This window comes from Haemaphysalis longicornis, unplaced genomic scaffold, assembly GCF_048455015.1.
Source record: "Haemaphysalis longicornis isolate Haplotype H1 unplaced genomic scaffold, Haemaphysalis longicornis Haplotype H1 scaffold_423, whole genome shotgun sequence".
Lineage (NCBI taxonomy): Eukaryota > Metazoa > Arthropoda > Arachnida > Ixodida > Ixodidae > Haemaphysalis > Haemaphysalis longicornis.
This window is the reverse complement of record NW_027526368.1, coordinates 90,143-108,227: the sequence shown is the minus strand read 5'-3', so window position 1 is coordinate 108,227 and position 18,085 is coordinate 90,143. Positions and strand designations below refer to the sequence as shown.

Genomic DNA, 18,085 nt, shown 5'->3' with positions numbered 1-18,085 from the left:
GCATGCCTCATAACCCAGGCGTAGCTATAGAGCATAAAACACCACAACCTATCAATATTTGTCAACATAAAATGATAATGCAATTAAAATAAACCAGCAAAGAGTTGACCATTTCAAAAGCATGTTGGCATACCTTGGCTCAGCAAATTTTCATACGGTTGAAAATAGATTGAACTATTGCTTATACCACCTCTGTACTAAAGAGTGCTACTCTTGTTCGGCCAAGAAGGTTAACTGCAAACCAACGACGAGCACCTGATTGGTTTGTGCTGTGGTGATCTGTTACACAGCGAATGAAGATCACACAGGCAACAGTAGTAAAGAACTGCTCGCCACTTTTTCTGTCTGCACTTAATTTATAGGTGCAGCCACATCGTTTCTGGAGTGTGCAGAGATAAAAGTACATTTGAGAGGCTCAGGTAACTATGCTTTGTGCTTTAAAGTTTCCCATCGTTAGTGCTGTTTTTGATCCTCTTAAATACAAGCATTTATCAGTCTACACTGTGCTCATTCTTGACCTATCTTCATGGAATTCAAACAGATTCGGAGGGGGCATGAACATATGTTGTTCATACTCTTGCAACAGGCCTCCTGTACAGAGAAGTATTTTAAAAATATGTTTTTGCGGATGCTGCTGCACCAAAATAAGAACAAGTTGCAACTTAAAATTTCTTCCTGATCACCAAGAAGACGAGTTCTCTGCATGGAAGAGCATCTGTCTTACTCCATTAACGTGTGGCTTCATGGCACCACATGTATTTCAACAAAGAGATGGCAGAAAAAACCGGTTCATCGTGAGAGCGGGGTGCTTTTTCGAACAGCTTGGACAGTGGGTCAGGCAGGTCTTCGCCATAGCGAGCATTCTTCCACATCCAGAACCAGTGGTGCATGGTGTATGGGGATACACTGAGGGCTCCCTTTGCGAGTGAACCCTCTCCATCCTTTTGAACTCCCAGTTCTTTCCAATGGAGGTTCAATGCCATTGTGGGGCCCATGCAACTCTCAAAGCCATCAAAAAACACAGCACGAGTGCCTGGGGTGCTCTGCAGGAGGTGCAGTCCATTCACACATTCCAAGGCCAGTGGAACGGCCCTTTTCAAGATGGCATCACTTCGTTGGGTGTCCTACGTGACCCTTTTGTTCCTTACGTCCACCAAGGCTGTACAATTGGTGCAGTTTCTCCCCGCCGTTTTGTTGCAATTCACATTTCCACTTTTTATGAAACACGAACCTGTTGGAAAGAAACATTCCAAATTATTTCTGCTCTAAGACCCGCCGTTTTGTTGCAATTCACATTTCCACTTTTTATGAAACACGAACCTGTTGGAAAGAAACATTCCAAATTATTTCTGCTCTAAGACCGTATCTGTTCCGAGTTTACTCACTACTACTTGTTTCAATTAGATTGGGCCCTCGATGAAAGAGGCTCACTTCATTTGAGTACACATAAATGGAGGTATTTTTTTAATTGACATGAGGTGACCATAGTGAGTGACACGGAATTACTTTGGCCCACCAGTTGGGAAGGAACCCTGTCTGAAAAGCAGGGGAAACATTTCGACTGTGCAAAAGGAACCTCTACTCGGCTGGCAGATTATTTCTTTGTGGCTTCCTCGGTTTTACCTTCTGAGTGCTTTCCTTCATTGTGAACAAGAGCCGTGAGTTCTCAGTGCCTGTGCTCTTTAAAAGCGCAGCAAACTTTTGAAATGATTAAATAACGTGAAACAAAGATTACTCTAGCTAATGCCAGTAGTGGCTGCTTTCATCACAAACAAGGAAGGTGAGTGAGATTCAAAGTATATGTACCTTGAACATAGCTGAAAGGCTGAGAAGCGATATATTGTTCTCGTGCAAAAGCAATCCAGCAATACTTTGATCTAAGCCAAAAAGTGATACTTTGATCTTAGCCAAAGGGCCGAGACGCAATAGCTAGATCTTAGCTAAAGGGCCGAGACACAACAGCCTGTTCTTGGCCACATGGCCGAGAAGCCACAGCTTGTTCTTAGCCAAATGGCCGAGAAGCGACCGCTGCTCTTGGCCGAATGGCCGAGAAGCGACAGCTTGTTCTTGGCCGAATGGCCGAAAAGCGACCGCCTGTTCTTGGCCAAATGGCCAAGAAGCGACCGCCCGTTCTTGGCCACATGGCCGAGCTGAGAAGTGACAGCCTGTTCTTGGCCAAATGGCCGAGAAGCCACAGCCTGTTCTTGGCCGAATGGCCGAGAAGCGATGGCCAAGAAGCGACAGCCTGTTCTTGGCCACATGGCCGAGAAGCCACAGCCTGTTCTTGGCCGAATGGCCGAGAAGCGGCCGCCTGTTCTTGGCCAAATGGCCGAGAAGCAACACCCTGTTATAGGCCAAATGGCCGAGAAGCGACAGCCTGTTCTTGGCCAAATGGCCGAGAAGCGAAAGCCTGTACTTAGCCACACGGCCGAGCTGAGAAGTGACAGCATGTACTTGGGCCACACGGCCAAGCTGAGAAGCAACAGCCTGTTCTTGGCCAAATGGCCAAGATACGACCGCCTGTTCTTGGCCAAATGGAAGAGAAGCCACAGCCTGTTTTTGGCCGAATGGCCGAGAAGTGACCGCCTGTTTTTGGCCAAATGGCCGAGCTGAGAAGTGACTGCCTGTTCTTGGCCAAATGGCCAAGAAGCGACCGCCTGTTCTTGGCCAAATGGCCAAGAAGCGACAGCCTGTTCTTGGCCACATGGCCGAGAAGCGACAGCTTCTTCTTGGCCAAATGGCCGAGCTGAGAAGCGACAGCCTGTTCTTGGCCACATGGCCAAGCTGAGAAGCGACAGCCTGTACTTGGCCACATTGCCGAGAAGCAACAGCCTGTTCTAGGCCAAATGGCCGAGAAGCGACAGCTTCTTCTTGGCCAAATGGCCAAGAAGCGACAGCTTGTTCTCGGCCAAATGGCCGAGAAGCGACCGCCTGTTCTTGGCCACATGGCCTAGCTGAGAAGCGACAGCCTGTTCTTGGCCACATGGCCAAGCTGAGAAGCGACAGCCTGTACTTGGCCACATGGCCGAGAAGCAACAGCCTGTTCTAGGCCAAATGGCCGAGAAGCGACAGCTTCTTCTTGGCCAAATGGCCAAGAAGCGACAGCTTGTTCTCGGCCAAATGGCCGAGAAGCGACCGCCTGTTCTTGGCCACATGGCCGAGCTGAGAAGCGACAGCCTGTTCTTGGCCAAATGGCCGAGAAGCGACAGCTTGTTCTTGGCCAAATGGCCAAGATGCGACAGCTTGTTCTTGGCGAAATGGCAGAGAAGCGACAGCTCGTTCTTGGCCAAATGGCCCAGAAGCGACAGCTTGTTCTTGGCCAAATGGCCGAGAAGCGACAACTTGTTCTTGGCCAAATGGCCGAGAAGCGCCAGCCTGTTCTTGGCCAAATGGCCGAGAAGCAACAGCTTGTTCTTGGCCAAATGGCCAACAAGCGACAACTTGTTCTCGGCCAATGGCCGAGAAGCGACCGCCTGTTCTTGGCCACATGGCCGGGCTGAGAAGCGACAGCCTGTTCTTGGCCAAATGGCCGAGAAGCAAGAGCCTGTTCAAGGCCAAATGGCCGGGAAGCGACAGCTTGTTCTTGCCCAAATGGCCAAGAAGCGACAGCTTGTTCTTGGCCAAATGGCCGAGAAGCGATCGACCGCCTGTTCTTGGCCACATGGCCGAGCTGAGAAGCGACAGCTTGTTCTTGGCCAAATGGCCGAGAAGCGACAGCTTGTTCTTGGCCAAATGGCCGAGAAGCGACAGCCTGTTCTTGGCCAAATGGCTGAGAAGCAATAGCTTGTTCTAGCCAAAAGGCTGAGACACAATAGCTTGTTCTTAGCCAAATGGCTGAGACGCGACGGCTTGTTCTTAGCCAAATGGCTGAGAGGCGATAGCTTGTTCTTAGCCAAATGGCTGAGAAGCAATAGCTTGTTCTTAGCCAAATGGCTGAGACGCAATAGCATGTTCTTAGCCAAAAGGCTGAGAAGCTATACTTTGATCTTAGCCAAGTGGCTGAGAAGCGATAGCTTGTTCTTAGCCAAATGGCTGAGAACCAATAGCTTGTTCTTAGCCACAATAGCTTGTTCTTAGCCAAATGGCTGAGAAGCGATAGCTTGTTCTTAGCCAAATGGCTGAGACGCGATAGCATGTTCTTAGCCAAAAGGCTGAGAAGCTATACTTTGATCTTAGCCAAATGTCTGAGAAGCGATAGCTTATTCTTAGCCAAATGGTTGAGAACCAATAGCTTGTTCTTAGCCAAATGGCTGAGACGCGATAGCATGTTCTTAGCCAAATGGCTGAGACGCGATAGCATGTTCTTAGCCAAAAGGCTGAGAAGCTATACTTTGATCTTAGCCAAAAGGCTGAGACGCGATAGCTTGTTCTTAGCCAAATGGCTGAGAACCAATAGCTCGTTCTTAGCCAAATGGCTGAGAAGCGATAGCTTGTTCTTAGCCAAATGGCTGAGAAGCGATAGCTTGTTCTTAGCCAAATGGCTGAGAACCAATAGCTTGTTCTTAGCCAAAAGGCTGAGACGCGATAGCTTGTTCTTAGCCAAATGGCTGAGAAGCTATACTTTGATCTTAGCCAAATGGCTGAGACGCGATAGCTTGTTCTTAGCCAAATGGCTGAGAACCAATAGCTCGTTCTTAGCCAAATGGCTGAGAAGCGATAGCTTGTTCTTAGCCAAATGGCTGAGAAGCGATAGCTTGTTCTTAGCCAAATGGCTGAGACGCGATAGCATGTTCTTAGCCAAATGGCTGAGAAGCGATAGCTTGTTCTTAGCCAAATGGCTGAGAACCAATAGCTTGTTCTTAGCCAAAAGGCTGAGACGCGATAGCTTGTTCTTGGCCAAATGGCTGAGAACCAATAGCTCGTTCTTAGCCAAATGGCTGAGAAGCGATAGCTTGTTCTTAGCCAAATGGCTGAGAAGCGATAGCTTGGTCTTAGCCAAATGGCTGAGAACCAATAGCTTGTTCTTAGCCAAATGGCTGAGAAGCGATAGCTTGTTCTTAGCCAAATGGCTGAGAAGCGATAGCTTGTTCTTAGTCAAATGGCTGAGAACCAATAGCTTGTTCTTAGCCAAAAGGCTGAGACGCGATAGCTTGTTCTTAGCCAAATGGCTGAGAAGCTATACTTTGATCTTAGCCAAATGGCTGAGACGCGATAGCTTGTTCTTAGCCAAATGGCTGAGAACCAATAGCTCGTTCTTAGCCAAATGGCTGAGAAGCGATAGCTTGTTCTTAGCCAAATGGCTGAGAAGCGATAGCTTGTTCTTAGCCAAATGGCTGAGAACCAATAGCTTGTTCTTAGCCAAATGGCTGAGACGCGATAGCATGTTCTTAGCCAAAAGGCTGAGAAGCTATACTTTGATCTTAGCCAAATGGCTGAGACGCGATAGCTTGTTCTTAGCCAAAAGGCTGAGAACCAATAGCTCGTTCTTAGCCAAATGGCTGAGAAGCGATAGCTTGTTCTTAGCCAAATGGCTGAGAAGCGATAGCTTGTTCTTAGCCAAAAGGCTGAGACACTATGGCTTGTTCTTAGCCAAAAGGCTGAGACTCAATAGCTTGTTCTTAGCCAAATGGCTGAGACGCGACAGCTTTTTCTTAGCCAAATGGCTGAGAACAAATAGCTTGTTCTTAGCCAAATGGCTGAGACGCGATAGCATGTTCTTAGCCAAAAGGCTGAGAACCAATAGCTTGTTCTTAGCCAAATGGCTGAGACACTATAGTTTGATCTTAGCCAAATGGCTGAGAAACGATAGCTTGTTCTTAGCCAAATGGCTGAGAACCAATAGCTTGTACTTAGCCAAATGGCTGAGACACGATAGCATGTTCTCAGCCAAAAGGCTGAGAAGCTATACTTTGATCTTAGCCAAGTGGCTGAGACGCGATAGCTTGTTCTTAGCCAAATGGCTGAGAACCAATAGCTCGTTCTTAGCCAAATGGCTGAGAAGTGATAGCTTGTTCTTAGCCAAAAGGCTGAGACTCAATAGCTTGTTCTTAGCCAAATGGCTGAGACGCGATAGCTTGTTCTTAGCCAAAAGGCTGAGAACCAATAGCTTGTTCTTAGCCAAATGGCTGAGACGCGATAGCTTGTTCTTAGCCAAATGGCTGAGAACCAATAGCTCGTTCTTAGCCAAATGGCTGAGAACCAATAGCTTGTACTTAGCCAAATGGCTGAGACACGATAGGATGTTCTCAGCCAAAAGGCTGAGAAGCTATACTTTGATCTTAGCCAAGTGGCTGAGACGCGATAGCTTGTTCTTAGCCAAATGGCTGAGAACCAACAGCTCGTTCTTAGCCAAATGGCTGAGAAGTGATAGCTTGTTCTTAGCCAAAAGGCTGAGACTCAATAGCTTGTTCTTAGCCAAATGGCTGAGACGCGATAGCTTGTTCTTAGCCAAATGGCTGAGAACCAATAGCTTGTTCTTGGCCAAATGGCTGAGACGCGATAGCATGTTCTTAGCCAAAAGGCTGAGAAGCTATACTTTGATCTTAGCCAAATGGCTGAGAAGCGATAGCTTGTTTTTAGCCAAATGGCTGGCTGAGACGTGATAGCATGTTCTTAGCCAAAAGGCTGAGAAGCTATACTTTGATCTTAGCCAAATGGCTGAGAAGCGATAGCTTGTTCTTAGCCAAACGGCTGAGAAGCGACAGCTTGTTTTTAGCCAAATGGCTGAGAAGCGACAGCTTGTTTTTTACCAAATGGCTGAGAAGCATTTTTGCTTTTCACCGCCATCAAATAAGCGGCTACCCCAGACGGGAATCGAACCGGCGTCCTCGTGCACAGCTCTTTCGGATTCATGCGGTTTGTGCCAATCTGCAGCATATGTTGCTGCTGAACTTGTGTGGTGGTGTTGACACTGAACCATGCATTGCCAAACTGAATGCCACTGCATATGCAGATGGATCTGTCTTCCTTCTGTTTTTTAGTGATTTCTACCTCCTTGTTTACAGCAGCACAGGCATATGGAGGGAGATCCTTGGCACACAGTGCTTGTAGCCAGCTTGATGCACAATAAGTGTAAGTCTATGTCTTCATAATGGTTCTATGATGACTGCTTTCCCCTGTCTGTGTGCTTCACACCCTTAGAATTCCTCAAGGAGGCTCATGCAGCTTCACCAAGGATGAGAAAATTTGTTCGATTTTTCCACTTTGCGACTCGACTGTTCTTTGTCTTGTTCCCTGCAATAAACTCTGACACAGAGATGTTGCGCCCCAACATGTGGAATGCATGCCCAATTTGCATTGTGATTGGTAAACCTGAAGAAGACTGCTTTGGCCTCTTCAAATGCACCAGGTGTGAGTGCATACACCACCTCTTTGAAGCTCCTGTAAAGACAGTCTCTCTTCTCACAAGACTTTCAAACTTGTCCAGCAGTCCCCATAAAGGCTTTCATAACATGGAATTGGTATAGCTTTTCAGTAGACTGCGATTGAGATGGCCCCTTTATGGTGCCAATCCCAGTGAAATCTTTATCCACAATGACCCCACCGGTCTCTGACACCTTTGGGTTGTTTCCCACAAATGTTTGCAGAGGCTTTGTCACAATATGCTGTTGATCTGATGCAATAAAGGCCTTTACAACTACATGGCAGCACCCACCTTAATCTTCAATCATAAATACGACGAGAGGCATCTTATGCTTGTTTGTGCGGTATGTGGCATCTAGAAGCAACACCTCTGGGTAGCCTCCAAAGATTATTTGCATTTCCTTTGCTTGGGCCAACAGACCTTGCAGCTCAATTTTCACCCGCTGTCATGACAACCCTCGCATTTTCTTTTTCATTGAGCTCCCTAACCAACCCTAAGCTTTGACGCATCATCTGCCCTGTTCTTGCTAATCTTGAGGTTTTGAAAATCTGATTGTGATCACCTTGCCTGTGAAGACAAAGAAAAACCAGCAGGGTCTTTAGTGGCAATTCAGTGGTCTGCAGCTTTTCAGCAATCGAGCTTGGTCACACATTTCTGTCAATTAGAGGCTCGACGAATGCAACTTTGTTCGTTACTTAACCGCCTGAACTCTCAGTATGAAGAAAACATACCTGGTGTGGTGTCATGGTTGTGCTTCAAGATGACACATGCTATTTCCAACTCCTGACTTGCACCCCCAGCTGCAGTCATGATCCTGGTAGACCAACTCTTTTTAGCATCCTGGAATAAAGACAAATAAACAATCGCGCTACTTTAGATAAAAAGGCATGGTTGTGCCGCGAAGTTGAAACGAGCAACTTTGAGAAATTTAGCTTGACCGCGCAAAGCATGTAATCGCACGTAGCAAACCCCATAGCGAGACGGCTGTCACCACTGGCCGGCACCCGACACCTCCCGAAACGTGGAAAGCGCTGTCTTCGGAGATCGACAGGGCCAGCTGCTAACATGGTGCAGGTTCTTGTGGGGTGAGAGGGATGCTGAAAAGGGGGGAAGGACCTCGGAGGACTGGACAGGAGTGCAGACGTTATTCTCGACTTCTGAAGTGAACCAATTCTGTATTTGTTTTTGTTCAGCATTGCATTTTTTCTCATGAACGATTGAAAGCAGGGGCCCTCAGACTTCTGAAGTCGTAGAGGATGGGCCAAGAAACCTCACTGTACACCAGGTCACTCGTCTTCCACGATTGATTGATTTGATTGATTGTAGGGTTTAATGTGCCACTGCAACGCAAGCGATGAGGCGCGCCGTAGTGGAGGGCTCCTGATTAATTTTGACCACCTGAGGATCTTTATAACGTGCGCCGAAAACTCCCACTCACGGGCGTTTCCGCCTCCACCAGAAAAGCGGCCGCCGCGGCCATGAATCGAACCTGCGTCCTCGTGGTCAGCAGCACAACGCCTTAGCCACTGAATCGCCGCAGTGGGTCGCTCGTCCTTCACCCTGTTCTTTCAAACTGTGTTTTGTTGCCAATAGTACAAATACAGTCCTGGCCCTTTTTTTCTATCCCTTTCTCAAATGACATCAATTCTCCAAACCTTCAATCTTTCCCTCAGGCCGTGCCAGCTGGTTTGAGATTTCCACATGCATACATGGGTACTCATAAACGGGTCTGTACAAACAGGTCTGTGAGATCGCAGAGTTTTGTCTTTCTTTTACCTAACTTCGCGCTCGTTTGGGCCTAGGTATACTGAGCGGCCCCGTGCGACTGTGCTTTTCTCTTATACGCGTGCGACGTGATTCGTGAAGTCACCTTCACCAAGAGTGGAGCGCTTGTGTGCACCATATGCGTAATATTTTCTTGTTTGCATTTTGAATAAATAAACTTGTTTTGTTCAGTACAAAATTCAGTGCCTCTTTTTTAAGCCTGGCAGTGACTTGTCATTTATAATTTTTATCCTAAAATTTTAGACCGCCAATTGCGTACCTTCAGGCGTCGCTCCCTCTTTACAAACCTCCTACACTGAGGCCTTCTCGGAGGACATATGCGTGCCCCCCCGCCCAGGGGCCAATTGAAAAAGTTCTGGGACACACATGTCCACAAGCGCTTTTTGTGCAAGATTAGAGTTGTACGACACGCACAACCCGAAACACAAACAATGGCAGTTGCAGTGACCCCACCAATCATGCCCACTGTCTTCCTTTCTCCCACATCCCTCCCGGCTGGCCGTAAAGACCACCCTTTTTGCAGTTTCTGTTTGGAAAAGGGCAATTTTTGGTTTCCACTTGGAATGCAGGGTACATTGCATACCAGGGCCTCCACATTGGGCATTTTTCAAGGTAACACTGTCAGAAAACATTGTACTTAATGGCCCAGACATTTCGTTACAGTTTGCCTTCATAGTGCATTCACCTTCACGACCCTTAGGCACTTTGATATCCTTGGAATATTTTTACATACCCTGCACGATTCTTGCACTAAATACAGTACCAAAAGATCCCCTCATGCAACCTTTCCCAATCATTCCTCAGGCTTAGGAGAAATAAATATGAGCCAGTGACTGCTGTTTCTTGTAGTCCACAAAGTGACTTAGTTAAAAAAAACGGCAGCGGCCAAAAACAGTACCATGCTAACGACACATTAACAATTTTCTTTCTCGGAAAATACGCACATTACGTCAAAATAAACTTGATTTTGGGCTATAACCTGCTTGTGCATAGATCATAAAAAGATGACAAAAAAATAAATGTGCAGAAATTCAGAGAACTGCCTTTTAAAGGGTCACTGAGGTGAATTTGTCAAGCTGCCGTTTTTGCTTGCACTGCGTAGACTGGCTCAAATTAACACACTTTTCATCGTTTATCCAGTTGATAAGTCGGTAATTATTTTTATAAAGCCCAAAAGAAGAAAAACTACCATACGCAGTCTGCGGTGGCCGCACCAACTAAACGCTGTGACGTCTGGAGGAGGTGCACCGTAATTGGACGATGTCCAAAATTAGCATTCAAACAAGTTTCAGTTTCGGTTCTAGCTGTGCTCAGCATCCGACGTTATTGTTGGATGGCCATTCTCGATATCTCAATAATTGTCATACTGCACTTCTGCCATGTTGTCGGCTGTAAAATCCTGAAGTAAAGCCTCCCAGGGCGGCTTGGAATCGTAGCAATCACTAGCCAAGGCCTATGCAGTGGATGAACACCCTTTGCATTACCGCAGACGCTCAAATGCCATGCGCTTTTCTCCCATATTTGGAGCTCAGTGGCTCAGTGGCTAAGGCGTTGCGCTGCTGAGCACGAGGTCGCGGGTTCGATTCCCGGCCACGGCGGCCGCTTTTCTGATGCAGGCGAAAAGCAAAAACGCCCGTGTGTACGAGATTTCGGCGCACGATAAAGATCCCCAGGTGGTCAAAATTAATCCGGAGCCCTCCACAACGGCGCGCCTCATCGCCTGCGTTGCGTCGGCGCGTTAAACCCAACAATCAATCAATATTTGGAGCTTGCCTCACTCATGCCTGCCTCGTAAAAAGTGTGTTCGCACCAGGCTAACGGTCTGCTGATTCTGGCCTGTGCCCACTGCCCGCAAACAGTCAGTGCTTATGGCAACAGCAAGCCAATGGGAACTCGCTAGCACGTCAGTGTCAATCTGCTAGTGTTCCGCGAACTCGCTCATGCAGCAGTGAACATTACCGCCCAAAAATGGTGAACTCAGTATAGAAAACATCAGCAGAAAACGAAAAAGTCAACTTACAAAAAAAAATAGGATGTACCCTCAGGGATTCGAACTCGTGACTTGCAAAAACAACATACCTAGCGCTCCTTACCAATCAACCACAGGCCAGCGCTGCCAGCTTTGGAAATATAAAGTATATAATGTACAACCATACACTTTTATCTAGTTTAAGCATTTCAAGCAGCTTAGGTGACTATTTGTTGTATAGTGCTCATGCAGTAAGTGTCCCCCAAATTACCACAGTATCTCACGTCTAGCAATTGCATTTCTTATAAGGAAAAGCATTCGCAGATGTGTGGTCGTGCTCCTGACCGCTGTTCTTTGTTCACCCAGAGCAAAAAAGTGCTTCCTGCTTCCTAGTTTTACGCTGTACGGCAAAAGTTTCAGTTGACTTTATTTCCTTAGTACCTATACTGACCTCGCTGACTCTTCTCCTGCCTTCAAGTGGCCTTAGATTTTCTACTAGCGTACCAGTCAGCGAAGCATCGCATGTGCGCTTGTGCAGCGCTTGTGTGGAGCGACCCGGACTCTGAGCTTGATACAGTGTACAAACTAGCAAAGTAAAGAAAGGCACATTCTTCCATTCACGAACGTGTCGTGGCTTAGTTTCAACTGAGCGAACTAATTGCGACGATCCGTCAGCGGCAGGCGGACTAAACGCTGGTCCGACTGGCTCTGTCGGAAGGTCGGCGAGCCGTGCAGTAGTGCAGTCAAGGCAAGTCATTTCCTCCTGACGTGACATGAAAACGCCACAGAAAATGGGCGAGGATGCAGAGAGGAGGACAGCATTTTCGAATTGATTTTTCTACTAAATAAATTCGCGTAAACGCACTTAGAGTGATCGAAACATGGCCTATGGACTCCGGACTACAATTTGTGCTAGTAATCCCGCAATGTTTGCAAATCACTTGTCTCCCTAGGGGACTCACCTGGCCACATTAGTATGGGAGTTACCATTTCATGCCCCCCAAGAGACAAAAAAATTCCCCCGCATTTCCCCGAGGGGGAGAATGTGAAAGTGCGAATGCACGGTTGTCGGCCCGCTTGCGGCGCTTGCGCTCGGCCCCCGCAGCCCACCGCCTCGCCGCCTTCTCTTCCATCTCTTCCATCGGGTTTGTAGTATCACGTGTACACCACGCAGTTATCAAGCCGCTATAACGCCGCTGAGTCGCCAACGCACGCCGCTGACGACGTAGTTTGAATGCGTTAAAGATATAAGGCGCGTTACTGACACCGATATCAGTGTCGTGTCCGTGGCTTGGTCGGTAGAGCGTCGCGCTGCGGCCGCAAAGTCCTCGGATCGAAACCTGGCGCCGGATGCTGTTTCTTTTTTAAATATAGAGGAGCACTGCGGACGCCGACGCCGACGCCGCCGACGCCGCCGCCGCCGGCGGTGGATGGTTTGGGGTCGCTTATAAAGTGCATTCGCACTTAAAAAAATCCCCCCACCTCCCCGAAGGGGATCGTGCGGAAATGCGAATGCATTGGGTGCACCGATGAGTGCGCTGCGAGTAATTATCGCGCTCCACTGCATTTATATATATTTCTGAGCGCAGTGAGCGGAGAGGGGTACGCGGAAACACGCCAGCCCGCGCGCGAGCTCTCTCTCTCTTCGCCCGAGCTCCGCGATGTGAGCGCCCTCACACGCCGAGCGCGCTCCTCCTCTCCCCTTGCCCTCCGCTACTCCCGCCCGAGCTACCACCTGCTCCGGTTGCTAGGCGCGCCACAGCTGTTGCTAGGGCGCGGAGAGATAACACCTGCGGGGCGCACGCCAGCCAACGCACGACCACCCCCGTCTAAAAAATGCAAACAAAGTGTTCACTAGGGGGACGATTCAAAGCAGTGGCAAGATCACTTGGTGTAACGAAGGTAAGAGCGCAAAGGTCACTGGGACCCCCCAAACATGGTTCCAGTTCCCACATTTTCCGAGAACCACCATGCTGGGCTGCAGAAATGCGGACTTGCACTCCAATTTTATCACCTGTTCCCCCCCCCGCACACACACACACACTCACAGACACACCGGGAATTATTCACCTTCTGAAAAATTCTTTCTCTCTAGCTACAACAGTGTCATGTGCACTCGACTGCTCAAAAGCACAGCAGCCCCCACATAAGTAGTCGCCGTGGCACGGGCAGCACCAGCTTAAGGAATGAAGGCTCAAGCCCTCAGAACTCCACATGCTGCGCTTCGGTTTCAGGGTGGCAACAATGGCATGGCCACACTACCTTGGTTAGGGAAAAAGAAACGACTTTGGGCCACTTCCCCAAGAGCATAATTAAGTTTTAGCGCATCCTTCACCGTGTCGGCACTCCAGACATGACACTGCTTTTTCACTCACAAACAGCTTTTTGGCCTTCGTTCAGGAAGTGCAAGTTAGCGCGGTCAGTGGCACGATCCAAGGTTCCCGCTTTGTAGTTTGTCTTTCAGCTAGCCCTGCCTTTTCTAGCTCCATTTTATTTATTTCCATTGCCCGGAGAGAGGTGTCCAGTTCCCCTGAAGACTATGAGTTCGCATCCAATGCAAAGCTTCAGCAGTCCTACTCACTCCCTCCTGGTCTGTCACTAACAGATGGCTCGTCAAGCTAAGGCAGTTTCTGTCGGCGGATGGCATTCGCAATGTCTGGAGACAGGACTGCGTGCAGACACCCAGGAACAGTCAGCACGAACATGGCGGCGTGGAGGGCATTTTTTGCAGGTTGGCCGTGCTGCATCAGAAAAAAAGTAAAACATCATGATTAGGAATTATACCCCTGCTACACTAGCGTCCGAATGTCATTTGAACCAAATGTCATTTCACTCAAATGCCAAGTTGTGCTGCTACACTAGGTTTTGAAATGCCATTCGGCTAAAACGACATTCGAGCCAAATGAGCACCGAGAGAGATGTTTGGGGTTTCAAATGCCATTTCTAGCACTCTTGCACCCAGCGTCTTCGATCGGCAATAAAAAATATAATACTTCTTAAACATAAAACAAACAAAATATTTTTGTTTGTGGCACTTTGTTCACTGTTCACTTACTTAAAATATGAAAAAATTTAATTTTAATACGTCTGCAATGATGCAACAAGGACACGTCTGCAAGCAAACGTTAATACGCCGTTAAATCTGCAGCGGAAACGTCTTATTTACCGTCAGTCTTCCTAGATGGTGCCACCGTACTGCCCAGGACCGCTGTCCACCCACTCTTCGGTTCTGACCGTATTTGCACCTGGCTTGTTTTTGTTGCGATTGGAAGTGATCCTTTCGTGAAACATGGGGCATGGGAATTTTGAATCGACAAACAGGGTCATGCAAGGCAATGTCGCTTACGCCAATCGGCCAGTGTCGTGTGGGACAACCCCAAAGCGGCAGGCTGCTGTGCAGCTACAAGAAGCATACTGCAACCAGTACCAACCGCAGCATGCATCGGCACTTCTATGTTTCTTCCACTGTTTAACCCACCATTCTCACTGCTATAAAATGAATATGCATTACACTTGAAAACATTACAGTGAAAACAGCTTGTGCTGCAAGCTTATGAGCCATGCCTAAGCTGCATTTGCTTTTGCCGGCCTCAGCCAATCGCACAGCTGTGCATATAACAATCCCAGGTTCTGTTGCGGGAAATGAGCTAGTGGGCCGCATAGCCGTTCCCTTATACAGCTTATTTGAGTGAAGTTTACGTTAAAAGTGGTGTCAGTGTGATTCTAAGTGGGCAATCTTTCGAATGAACCAAACTTGTGTTTTGTCTGCACGGCGCCTTTTTCTGCAGCCAAGCTGAGAAAGAGAGAGGGAAGGGAGGGACAACAAAACTGTTTAGAAAACCGGGTTAGCGAGAAGGGTGGCCGCGACCACCAGAGGTCAGGGTGACCAGCACTTGGCTGGACTCTCCAGAGCTGTACCTTGCACCGTGAATGTACACCGATCTACATTTTGCAGGACTCGGGGTCAGTCCAGGTTTGTTGCGATAATGTTACGTTGACTCTCGATTAAAGGGTGTCTGGGTCTTCGGCGATTTGCGTTATGTCGTCGGCGAATGTTAGTGTATCATGTGCTTTCCTGCACCAACTTGCGCGGCTCGTACGATGGGCTCGAAAACCACGTTAAACAACACTCCGCTCAAGCGGAAAACCTTAGCGGCTCCCTGCAGCCACGCCGGCGCAAGCAAGGCGACAGCAAGTTTCGTGTTCCCTCAACGACTCGCGCTCGTGCATCTGGTCGCAGCCGGACACAATATTTGCGCCCAGTGGTGCGGTTTTCAGGTCTGATTTTGGGTTTGTAAAGGTCTCACCCCCGTGGTGGGGGTGAGTGGGCCGATCCCGGAGGCAGTGCAATACCGGGCCAACCCGTGGCGGAGGTGAGGCAAGCCTCAAGCACTCCGCCGCATTCCAAAAATAAGTTTAATATCTTGGGTCCAAATAGGACCCGTATCAGATATTAAGCTGATAAGAACAGAGTTTTTATTATATGTTCATAACATTTGATGGTGCAAATGATTTAAATTATACATGTTTGAAACGTATACAGTATAAAAATAAGAGGAAAAAGAGAAAGCTAAGTGCCTATAAAGGGTTGTCAAAGAATTTATACAATTTATAAGTGCCTAGAAAGGGTTGTCAAAGAGTTTATACAAAAGCTATTTACACTATCTACAATTAAAAAAAAAAAAAAAAAAAAAAAAAAAAAAAAAAAAAAAAAAAAAAAACCATCAGAGGCGCCTAGCGCTTCCCAGCAATATGTGCCGCGTAGACGTCCCTGCTCCTCATGATGGTCTCGCTGACGACCAGGCGCTTCATGGTCCGCAGGTAGCTCTTGCTGCAGAGGCGGCGCAGGACCCGGTCGTTCTCTGGATCCCAGGACCCCAGGGCACCGACGATGACCGCCTCCACCGTGACTCGCTGGAAGCGCCGGGACAAGTACTCCTTGATGCCTGCGTACTTATCCTCTTTCGCCCGTCGAGCTTCCTGAAACGCAGCTCGGCGGTTGTCGAAGGGGCAGGCAACATCGATCACGATGGCCTCCTCCCCTCGAACCAGTACCAGGTCCGGTCTCAGGCTCGAGTTTCCGACCGGCCGGTTCTCGTGGCTCACCGTGAACCGCGGCATGGCAGCCGCTTTGATGCGGTCCACGATGGCGTTGTGGCGACGTGTGAGGGCCTGGCTCTGGACCATGCAGTGGCAGACGACGTGTGGCAAGGTTTCTTGCTGGTAGCCACACGCTCTGCACCGCTGGTCGGCTGCGGAGGCCCAAGGGCGCGCGCCATTGAGGGGCAGCAGGTTCAGCCGGGCTCGGTGGACGAAACGCCAGTCGGCGAATCTAGTGTACCTACCGGACCGCATAAAGTGTGCGCTGGCACGGTCGGCGGCGACACATTCCATCACCTTGCCTTGGCTGGGTTGCTCCTGCAATGCTTGGTCATTGGCTGCTGTGGCTATGCCTCGCAAGGTGCGGACCACCTGGTGCCTGTGTTTGGGCGAGATTGTCTTGTCTCCACAGGTGATCCGCGCCCCCTCTGGTCCGAGCTCCCAGGCCACTCCCATGCGTCGTGAGGCTTTGCGTGCCTCTGTCCAGACTGATTGGACTTGGGTCGCTGTGGCCCGGAAGTCCCCTTCCGTTTCACCCGATAGGTAGGCTTCCATATCCTCCTCCGTCACTGGTCGCCGCAGCCGTCGTTCCGTCACCTTGGTTAGCGCTTGCAGTGCTAGGTCGCGAACCTCGCTGTCTGGTGAGGAGAGCAGTTTGAACGCTCCGTCAATGCGGCATGCGTCACTGATTTCGGCTGCCTCTGGAATCCCCGCAGTTCCTGCACCTGCGCTGCCGTACAGATACTTGTTTGATGCATTGGCAGGCAAGTACAGCGTCTGCTTGATGAGGGGTCGCAGAGTGTCGTCGAGGCGGCGCCATTCCTCTTTTCCCACGGCTCCGACTCGCATGGCAAAGTTCAGTGCCGGGTATAGGAATGTTTTGATCGCGTCCAGCCTCTGCCAGGGGGCTAGCATTGACGTGAGGAGGCGCTTCCCTAGGGCGATTGCGTCATCTACGCAGGCCGTGTCAGGTAGTACCCTGTAGCCAACAGGGCGGCCAAGAAAAGCATGGCTCTCAAAGTCGCCTATGTGCGGTATCTCCTCGGTACCGACTTTGAACGTGGTGGGCCTGGTTCCCACGGGGGTCTGCCCAGACATGTGGAGGGTGCGGCATTTCCTCGGGTTGAGTTCCAGCCCCAGCTTTTTTGATAGTGCAGCTACCACGTTGATGCGTGTTTGCAGTTCTGCTGGGCTGCTGCCTATCGGGGTCAGGTCATCTGCATAAGCCAGGATCTTATGCTGCCGCTCACCTCCTTGTACTGCCCTGATCACTGGGTCGAGTACCATGTTGAATAAGAGGCCACTGAGTGGGCACCCTTGGCGGATACCAGCATTGATGTTGACTGGTTCCGTCATTCCTCCTTCGCTGATGATGGCAGTGGAGTTGTCCTTGTACAGGTCCCGGACAATGCTGGTGAAGGCGTCTCCAGCCCCTGCACCTCGAACCGCTTCAACGAGGGCGTTGTGGGCCACGGACCCAAAGGCGTTTGCGTAGTCGAGGAACGCCACGCATAGGTCAGCCCCCCCTGTGCGCGCTGCGTCAAGGCGCTCCTGCAACACGAAGTTGTGCTCGAACACCCCGTCGTGTGGCAGGAACCCCTTTTGGCATTGCGACAGGACCCCATGGTCGCACAACCACCCCTGCAGCCTGGACGCAAGGCATCCGGCGTACAGTTTTGCGATAGTGTTTCCAAGGGAGATGGGCCGCCAATTTGTGGGATCGCTCTTCTCGCCTTTCTTGTAGATGAGTACCGTGCGGGACACCTTCCAGCAGTCCGGAACTCGACAATGTTGCAGGCAGACATTGAAAACTACTGCCAGGAAGCAACCTTCAGGGTCGACGGACTTCCAATGGTGGTAGGTAAGTCGGTCGTTGCCGGGGGCAGTGTTCTCACAGCGGCGGAGTTTTGCCGCTACTTCTGTTGGTG

General features: G+C 49.4%; 1 long non-coding RNA gene and 1 pseudogene across 1 annotated transcript in view; both read right to left on the bottom strand.

Annotated features, from left to right (window-relative positions):
• The window catches only part of LOC144137614 (uncharacterized), a 35,809-nt gene extending 22,000 nt beyond the window's left edge, over positions 1-13,809 (bottom strand). The window contains exons 1-2 of the long non-coding RNA XR_013315695.1: positions 13,639-13,809; positions 8,035-8,143 (exon numbers count right to left, since the gene is read on the bottom strand). This is a non-coding gene — a long non-coding RNA (uncharacterized LOC144137614). The remainder of the gene's footprint in view (positions 1-8,034; positions 8,144-13,638) is intronic.
• A 1,567-nt stretch (positions 13,810-15,376) lies between these two features.
• Positions 15,377-15,558, bottom strand: LOC144137615 (U2 spliceosomal RNA; annotated as a pseudogene).
• Between the last annotated feature and the right edge of the window lie 2,527 nt (positions 15,559-18,085).